Source organism: Rhagoletis zephyria, unplaced genomic scaffold, assembly GCF_001687245.7.
Source record: "Rhagoletis zephyria isolate East Lansing unplaced genomic scaffold, Rhagoletis_zephyria_1.1 Rzeph_scaffold_00166, whole genome shotgun sequence".
Lineage (NCBI taxonomy): Eukaryota > Metazoa > Arthropoda > Insecta > Diptera > Tephritidae > Rhagoletis > Rhagoletis zephyria.
This window is the reverse complement of record NW_016157250.1, coordinates 173,569-183,320: the sequence shown is the minus strand read 5'-3', so window position 1 is coordinate 183,320 and position 9,752 is coordinate 173,569. Positions and strand designations below refer to the sequence as shown.

Below are 9,752 nucleotides of genomic sequence, written 5' to 3'. Positions count from 1 at the left end.
GTTTCAATTAAAGAAAGGTCTTTGCTACAATCAGAACAGCATGGCTTACTGGTGTAAAGTAAATCGTATGCCTCTTAATCTTAAGACATATAAAGTAATGTGCTTCTCGCGAAGAGCTGCTCATCCCTCTTCTTATACAATAGGTAACCATAACCTGGAACAGGTATACAATTTTGTGGACCTTGGTATCACAATGGATCCTAAGCTTAATTTTAATCTTCACATTAATGTGACAGTCAACAAGGCTAAAGGTGTACTTGCATTTGTGAAACGATGGTCAAAAGANCAAAAACAATTCCTACTTTTTGCCTTAAGAAATTTCCGTTATGATTCTCAATGTAACCTTCCGTCTTATACGAGCCGATTAAAACTTATTAATCTTCCTACACTTTCCAGTCGCAGGCAAATGCTTGGTACAATTTTTATAGTTAAACTAGCGGTACCCCGGTGTGCTTCTCTACACCAAATATTAAAAAATGAATGAAAAATCCAGGAATTTTTCTATATGAAAATTTATCATTGGTTTTATTTCAAAATTTTGGTTCTTTATTTTAAATCTTAATCCAACACATTAGGATATACAACATTTTTTGTTTTTCCATCTTGGGTATGAATAAATAAACAAACCATCTGCATAATAGCCCGACTATGCCGTATNAAAAATGCCCTTAAGAGCAGGAAGGCCATAAATAGGGCAGCAGCAACCAGGTGACTGCATATTTATTGGGCTCCGGCCACAAGGGCATTACAGGTAACGAAATTGCGGATGAGATTGCCAAGTGTGGAATCCACTTGGATCTAGAACAAGAGAACAACATTCCGAAACTGCTTAAAAATCTTTATAACGAAATAGACCAGAGAGCGAAGAAGCAGACCATATCGAGGTGGAATGCGCTAAATACCTGTAAAATCTCTAAAGTCATTTGCAGACTAGAGAACGGGACACAAACCCGGTTCATACTATCGCTGGCACGAAGACACTGTAGAACTATGATAGGTGTCCTACCAGGGCATAACATGCTGGCAGCGCACGTAAGCAAAATGGGGACTGCTGTCAGTGAAGTTTGCAGAAAATGCATGGGGACGGGAACAAAGGAGCATATCCTATGCCATTGTACTGCTGTATCAAAAACACGACTGAAATATCTCGTAGCTCCAGAGTTTAATAATCTTGAAGACGTGACAGCACTTGGGCTTCAAGAACTGCTGAAATTTTCAAAACGCGTTGACATCCTAAATGATGTATACTTCGAACACACTTGCCTGAACCTCTATCTCCATCTGGCATTACTAGGGACCTATTGGTCTATGTGGGGCGGTCAGCTAGCCAGAATAACCTAACCTAATCTATAAATAGTCGATGTATCGATGCATCGAGTATTTTTCAAAACTGACATCTATAGTACAGTGTTTTAATTGTACAAAAAAGAGAAGTGATTTTGACCAAAAAATTGAAATGGCTCCAAAAAGTATTGTTAAAAACATAATTAGCTCAGTTACAGTAATTTATTTCTAACTTTGTACAATTTGCTAACAACATATTTTGTTGTGAAATATTATCTACAAAATCCTATGCAAATCGATGCATCAATGTATGCCCTTCGATGCATCGAAAAATATCGATGTACATTTAAATGCATCGAATCAAGGAAAAACATCGATGTATTGTTGCCACTGACATCCCTAAGGTGAAAAGGACGTTAACAGTTGATAAAATTAGGCTCGTTCATTCACCACGGCTGCGGTATCGTCTCACCATGAAATTTTGAGCCGATCACATGCATTTCATTGGGGCCGCTGTGGTGTATTGGTTAGCAGTGCGCGCGCCCACTCCGCAGGATCTGGGTTCAAGCCCTGAATCAAAGCAGTATCGCAAAAACATTTATAGAGAAAAAGTTTTTCTTAATAGCGGTCGCCCCTCGGTAGGTAAGTACCATCTTCTGCCTGTATTTCTGCCATAAAAAACAGCTTCTCATAAAAATACAATCGCCGTTCGGAGTCGGCATAAAACTGTACGCCTCTCCTCTTTATGTGACCACATCAAGGCGCACACCTCAAATCGGAGGAAAAGCTCGGCCAAACACTAACAAGCGTGTAGGCGCCAATCTATCATTTTTTATTTATTTTTTGTTCGTAGGAGAGTGAAATGCTTTATGCACTGGCCGGGGGCGCTAGTCTTAAGACTACTTTCCCCGAGTGTGGGACTCCCACCGAATAGTGTTGGGCTACTCACTAAAACCCAAGCTCCTGCCGCCCGTGCAAGAATCCCGCATCTGGTACCGCAATTCTGCATGTCTTCACATGCAGGAGCACGCCAATTGAGCCTCAAGGCTGCTCTTTTGTAAGGGCGTTTCATTCGCGTGTCCTCAGTAGACATCCGTCTTCTCGTTTGCAGCGGAGTACGAATTTCACGTATCTCGCAACTGCTTCCCACTTGCCTGCACTGGAGATCATTACCCCAATTACGCTGTTCGGGGTTGTGTCCCCGTATCTTTCTTCCAACATTCGGCGCGAAGACAAGAAGTGCTCGCAAGTGAAGAATGTGCGGCGTATGTTATCTTCGACGTTTACACAGTAGTGACAGAACGGTGAGTCTACCCTGCCCGTTCTATGAAGATATTCTCGGAAGTAACCATGACCGCTGAGGAATTGCGTCAGGTAGAAAACGACTTCGCCGTGCGGTCTTTTCAACCATGTACGAAGGTCGGCTATCAGGGTGTGCGTCCTTCGGCCTTTTGTGCTCGCATTCCAGTTTTCTTGCCATTGCTGGACTAGTTGCTCGAATGCCCTTGCCTCGGCAGCTGCTCGGCCTATCTCGGCACGGAGATTGTAAATCTCTTTTCGCTCGTAAGCAAGTAGCTCAATTGGCATGACGCCAGAAATAACTAGAACCGCGTCCGCGGACATTGTACGGTATGCAGAAGCAATTCGTAGTGCCCCTCTGCGCTGGACCGAACACATTTGAATCCGGTATTTTTTTACTTTGAATGCGTCGGCCCATATTTCTGCATACAGTAGCACTGACCGGACTGCTGTCATTAAAAGTTTCCTACGGCATGGCTTCCGGCCGCCCACGTTCGCCATCAGCCGGCTTAGAGTCACCGTGCTCTGCGCAGCTTTTTTACATACTCCTTGAATGGGTTCTCAGAATGTGAGTTTGCTGTCAAGCTTCATCCCTAGGTATTTTGTAGACCTAGAAGTTGTCACGGGTTGACGTCCGACCATCATGTTTGTAATTGTTTGAATTCATTTCTTGGTGAGGAGCACGATCTCTGTTTTGGCTGTAGCTAATTACAGACCGTGATCGCTCATCCATCCACTGATGCTGCGCATTACCTGGTTTAGCTTGCGCTGTGCTAGCTGGACGTTTCTTGCTGTTATGACGGCGGCCACGTCGTCCGCGAAGGTGACAAGGAAGGCGCTCTCCGGCATTTCCGAACACAACTGACTGTCATACGTGGCGTTCCAGATGTCCGGGTCGTTCCAAGTTCTCCAGCATGTCGTCCAGTTTTGCCGAGTTGAAGGCGTTCTTGGCGTCCAGTGTGACTAGCAGCACTATTGGCCGCGCCTGGTGACAGGCTTCTTCGGCTTTATGTACCGCCTCGACTATTTCTCTAATTGCTCCTATAGTTGAGCGTCCCTTCCTCAAGCCATGTCGTCGGGGTGAAAGGCCTCCCTCGTTTTCTATGGCTGACGTCAAGCGTATTTTTAGCAGAATCTCCATCACCTTTCCTGCTGAGTCTAGCATACAGAGTGGCCGAACCGATGAAGGAGAGTTTGGGTCCCCTTTGCCCTTGGGTATAAGCACCAGCCTCGCCGTCTTCCATTGGCTTGGGAAGACCCGGCTCTAAGGCAGCTGTTGTACATGTTAAGCAGGAGATCAGGGCTCGTTTTCGCTGCAAACTTGATTGCCTCCTCTGGTATGCCATCGGGGCCTGGAGCCTTGCCGGCTTTCATGCTTCGCAGGTCTTTTTATCTGACCATGCTCTCCTCTGCGGCATTGAGGTTTTGCATGCCCGGTGTATGCAGCGCATCGTTTCTTCCACCAGCTTAGCACAAGACGCCCTGTTGTGGATCTCTCCTCTTGTGGGTGAAATGCCTTGCGAATCTGCTAGGAGTGATGTGTAGAACTTGCGAACATCGACCCTAGATGGGTTCCATCTTAGTTTTCTGCGAGGGATACTACGTGTTTGCTCTCGCGTTGCGTCAGTGACTTGAAAGGTGATGTAGTGATGGTCGCAACCACTCAGGTCTTAAATCACTCTCCATCCGTCAGCCCTTCGAAGAGGGCTTTCTGAAACTGGGGTTATGTCAGGGATCCGGCCTTCGATATGTAGAGGTCGTTCCAGTGTTGAGGATGGTCAGGCCAATGCGGGCTGCCATTTCAAGGACCAGTCTTCCCCTGGTGTTTGTTTGGGGCATACCCCATTCCACGCCTCTTGCGTTGAAATCTCCAGCAACAATTATGTGGCCGGCTATGTCGCGCAATTCGTCTTCAAGGTCTTCGAGCTTTTCCCTGAAGACAGGGACTGTGTCGTTTGGAGACAGGTAGCAGCTCACCAGAGTGATTTGCGCCATTTTAATCCAGACGTAGCAGCGTCCGACCCCGCTGCTCTCGGCGCGATGGTTGGGGTTAGCAATCTTTCCAACCAAATTTCCAGCATGACCTGCTTCTGTCCGGGCCTCTGCAGGCCATGTTTTTGTGGCCATATCCAAGGCAAGGGAAACACCTTTGGATATCCGCGCGCTCTCGGACACGGCAGATAATCCAGCCTACTCGCAACTTCCCGTTTTCAATAAGAGTTTGGCCTGGCAGTTCGTCGTTTTCCACCAGGGCCATTCTTTGATCTCGCGAGTTTACAGCGAGGAGAGAGACGCGAAGTTAGACATTCATCTTTTCTCCTAATTCCCCGCGTATACCGTTCTCCACTTCTGGGACCGTGGTTAAGAAGTCCATGCCCAGAACTTCTAGACGCCAACGTCTAGTAAGAGATCGATTTATTTTTTTAAATAAGAGATCAATGCGTTGAAAGAAAAGTGTATAGAGACAAACGACGGGCTACTGATGAATCTGGGATATTGATTTTTTAATGTTGATTTGTTAATGAAATTACTTTGTTCTTTAAATAAATTGATAGATTGGGATTTTCGTATTTGTGGGAAACAAGTGCGTGCTATTGAAGAAATGTGTTTTTTTAATTTTTCACTAATTTCTAATGAACTGAACGACATGATGTAGAATACATCAGACGAATTGAATTTTCATTAATACGTGGTTTTTTTCTTCGGAAAAACTGCGTCCAAATTATATTAAACAATTTTTTTTTTGAAATTAGCAATTTTTCGACACCTCAACTGTTTTTTTCTCTCGAAAACTGGACATGCTCGAAAAATTTATAAGACGAGGTCGGCCCAGTTTTTGAGATAAAATACGACCAAATTTTGTAGAACCGTATTATTAGAACATTTAACCAGTGCCTAACCTATACAGTGTTTTAATCTAGTAGTCAAAGTTCAAAAGGGGCATACATATTACATTTCTGAAAAAGTAATTTTGCTGCCTTTTCTTCCGTGAGGTGATTTAAGCCCAAAATACAATAGCGCAGTGGCAGTGGCAGTGACAGTTTTTAAAATCAGCTGTTACTGCTAATATTGGTAATCACTGCCGCAGCAAACACAATACGGCGTTGTCAGTGACTACTCTTTTTGACGTTCCTTACTGTTTGTTTACATTTTTGTTGTTGCCTTTTTGGCTTCAGTGACATCAACAGAAGTTGGCTGCGTTTCATTTATGTCAAACTCAAAATGCGAAGTTTGCTGCGATGAAGGCAGTGACAGTAAATTTAGAATGTGGGCTAAACTGAGCAGTACTGCTAGTTGCCACTGCTGTTTTGTGAGTCGCTCCATTGTACACCCCCTTTTTAAAAAACATCTGATTTCGAAAAACTGCCGCCGCCACTGCCACTGCGTTATTGTATTTTGGGCTTTAGAGGGTCGTATATAAGGCCGGCCGCACTGAACGATTGCTCACGACGAATAAAGTACAAAAATTAACTAAAATATGTATCTGTTAATACAACTACGTAAAGTATGAATAGCCCTGAAATATATTACAGATCATCAGAAAAAGAGCATAAAGTGCAAACGTTAACAAAAAATGCGAACACATTTGATGGCGCCCAATTAGGTCTACATATTTCTATTTTCTACAAAAGGCAGCAGCATTCAAGGCTTGTTTTGCCTGTAAAAAAAACTAAACGTTAAATTGGAACAACCCTGCAAAAAATTGTGCGACTAATCTGTAAAGAACGTATTCCGGGAGTAGTCTTAATCGGGTACAATTGGGTATTAATTAGTCGCAACTAGTCTCATAGGGGTATTATTGGAGATCAATTAGTCTCGAGTCATCCCCTACTGGTACGATTTGGATTCTTTAACGAAAGTTGATTTATTTAAAAGAATTAATCACAGTAAGAAAAGTAAATTAGATGTTTAATATGCATTAACATTAATAAGGACTAAATTTTCTATAAATAATTCTTGGCTAACAANTTTTAATATTATTATTAACATTAATAAGGACTAAATTTTCTATAAATAATTCTTGGCTAACAACATTATAGATTTCCTACACGTGTTTTTGTAAATAATTCTTGGCTAACAGCACTCGAATAAAGCAGTTCACAATATTTGCAACTTTTTACAAAAAAACAAACAAAAATATTTATTCAAAACAAAGTGCGTAGGCAACTGGCTGAGTCAGCTGGGGTCGCCGGCTCGAATCCCGATGAGGAAATGTGGTGATTTCCGAAATAGCTATCACTTCTACCATTACAAGCTCAATAAAAATTGTTGAGTTTATTCAAAACTATTAATTACAGAAGGAAAAGTAATTGAATTACCTTTCTTTTTTATATATATTAACATTAGTAATTACAAACTAAAATGCCATTTCTAAAAAAAATTCTTTTTACTAGTGTACCAAAACGTTTTGAGTGACTTCTAAGCACATTCCATAGGTGCATCTGAAAACATATGAAATCTTATCTAATCTATCTAATATAAATATTATAAATGTGAAAGTTTGTATGTTTGGATGTTTGGGAAATCATCACGCGGAAACGACTGCACGGATTTGCATGAAATTTTGTACGCAGATAGCTTATGGGCCAGATTGGTTAATAGGTTATCGCGTTAAGAGCTGCCACCTGTTAAAAAAGTTTCATTTATTTAATATGCGGGAACGACTAAATGGATTTGCATGAAAATTTGCACACAGATAGCTTATGACCTATGTTGGAAAATAGGCTACTATTTTAAGAGTTATCACGTATTAGGAAACTTTAATTAAATTAATACGCGGAAACGACTAAACGGATTTGCATGAAATTTTGCACATAGATAGCTCATGACCTAGGTTAGAAAGTAGGCTACTTTTTTTTAAGAGTTACCACCTGTTAGAAATGTTTAGTTTAATTTATACGCGGAAATGAGTGAGCTGATTTGCATGGAAGTTTTCACACAGATAGCTTAAGAGCTAGGTTGAAAAATAGGCTACTTTTTAAGAGTTACCACCTGCTAAAAAAGTTTAATTAAATTAATACGCGGATAAGTCTGAACGGATTTGCATCAAATTTTGCAAGCAGATTGCTTATGACCTACAGTGGAAAATAGGAAAAATTTTTGGAAGAGTTGCCACCTGTTAAAAAAGTTTTAATTAAATTAATACGCGGAAACGACTGAACAGATTTGCATGACATTTCGCACAGAGATAGCTTATGACCTATGTTGGAAAATAGGCTACTATTTTAAGAGTTATCACGTATTAGGAAACTTTAATTAAATTAATACGTGGAAATGACTGAACTGATTTGCATGAAAGTATGCACACAGATAGCTTATGACCTAGACTGGAAAATAGGCTACTTTTTTAAGAATTGCCACCTGTTTGAAAATTAAATTTTGCTCAAAGATGGTGTATGACGTGGATTGAAAAATAGGCTACTTCCTTAACCGGGTTTCCGATCAGAACGAAATTTAGTACACTTACTACTGGTTTCGGAAGGATGGTCTTAGACTGAAAGTAAGTCCGATAACTCAAGGCCCCTCCCATACAAATTGGAATTTTCATATTACATACATATCTCTGGAAGTATTTGTGGGAGAGAACTGAAACTTGGTATAGTGATATGTATGTGAAATCAATGTTGGCATTAATCGATTGATGTTTTAATTAGTTAGTTAATTCGATTAAATTCAATCTGATTACAGTTAATCATGATTAATTTTAATCCGACTAAACAGTTAATCGTAACCGCGATTAAAAAATTAATTTTTAATCATTAACTCTTAATTTGATCAAGTAGGTTTGGTGATTAATTAAGTTATGCTGGAATTTTCCTGTGCACACAAAGCAAGTTAATCCAGTATGGCTAAGTCGGGTTTCCTCATCAATCTAAGCAATTTGGTGTGCATTTTCATTAAGATATATACCAACAAACGTTTTACAAACTAGGTTTGTAAAAGTTCCCAGTTTATGTATTACTAATAACAATAATTATTATTTTTTTATATTACGTGCTTTTTATAAGCGTAAAACACAAAATAATTACTATAACTGGTGTTTGGTTTCAAACTCGGACAAACTAGACAAATTAATCAGATTTTATTTTTAATTGGATTAACGATTAATGATTTAAAATAATTAAACGTAATCGCAGCCAGCGGTTAACGTTTAAAAAATGTTATCATTAATCGTACAGTTGATTACGACTAATTAATTTTAATCGTCAAACGCGATTAACATTTTAATCGTTAATTTTAAATCGTTAATCAGATTAACAGTTTGCCAACACTGTGTGAAATCATGTTCATGTTCACGGAGAAAAATGTAGATTTTTGGAAATACTAACCCCATACTAACTGAAAGTTTCATATTGCATATCTCTTCAAATGTTTGGGGTAAAGCACTCATGCTTGGTATGGAAATACATATGTATGCATGTATGTGAAACTAATACCATACTCATGGAGAAAGATGAGAGTTATTGGAANTTAATTTTAAATCGTTAATCAGATTAACAGTTTGCCAACACTGTGTGAAATCATGTTCATGTTCACGGAGAAAAATGTAGATTTTTGGAAATACTAACCCCATACTAACTGAAAGTTTCATATTGCATATCTCTTCAAATGTTTGGGGTAAAGCACTCATGCTTGGTATGGAAATACATATGTATGCATGTATGTATGTGAAACTATATGTATGTTATTGGAAAAGGTGGTGTGGCCACTCCCATGCAAATTGATTTTTCTATGCTGCATATCTCTGGAGGTGTTTATTGCAGAGGACTGGAACTTGGCACCGAGATGTGTANACTGTGTGAAATCATGTTCATGTTCACGGAGAAAAATGTAGATTTTTGGAAATACTAACCCCATACTAACTGAAAGTTTCATATTGCATATCTCTTCAAATGTTTGGGGTAAAGCACTCATGCTTGGTATGGAAATACATATGTATGCATGTATGTATGTGAAACTATATGTATGTTATTGGAAAAGGTGGTGTGGCCACTCCCATGCAAATTGATTTTTCTATGCTGCATATCTCTGGAGGTGTTCATGGTAGAGTACTGTGACTTGGTACTAGGGTATGTAAAATCAAGTCTAAATTAATGGAAGAAGATAAGGGTTATAAGAAAAAGGGACGTGGCACTTCCAGTACAAATTTACTTTTTCTTGCCACATAT

At 40.0% G+C, this 9,752-nt stretch overlaps 1 protein-coding gene across 2 annotated transcripts in view; it reads right to left on the bottom strand.

Moving 5' to 3' along the window:
- Positions 1-9,752, bottom strand: part of TkR86C (Tachykinin-like receptor at 86C) — a 380,372-nt gene that overhangs the window by 210,837 nt on the left and 159,783 nt on the right. The window lies entirely within an intron of this gene.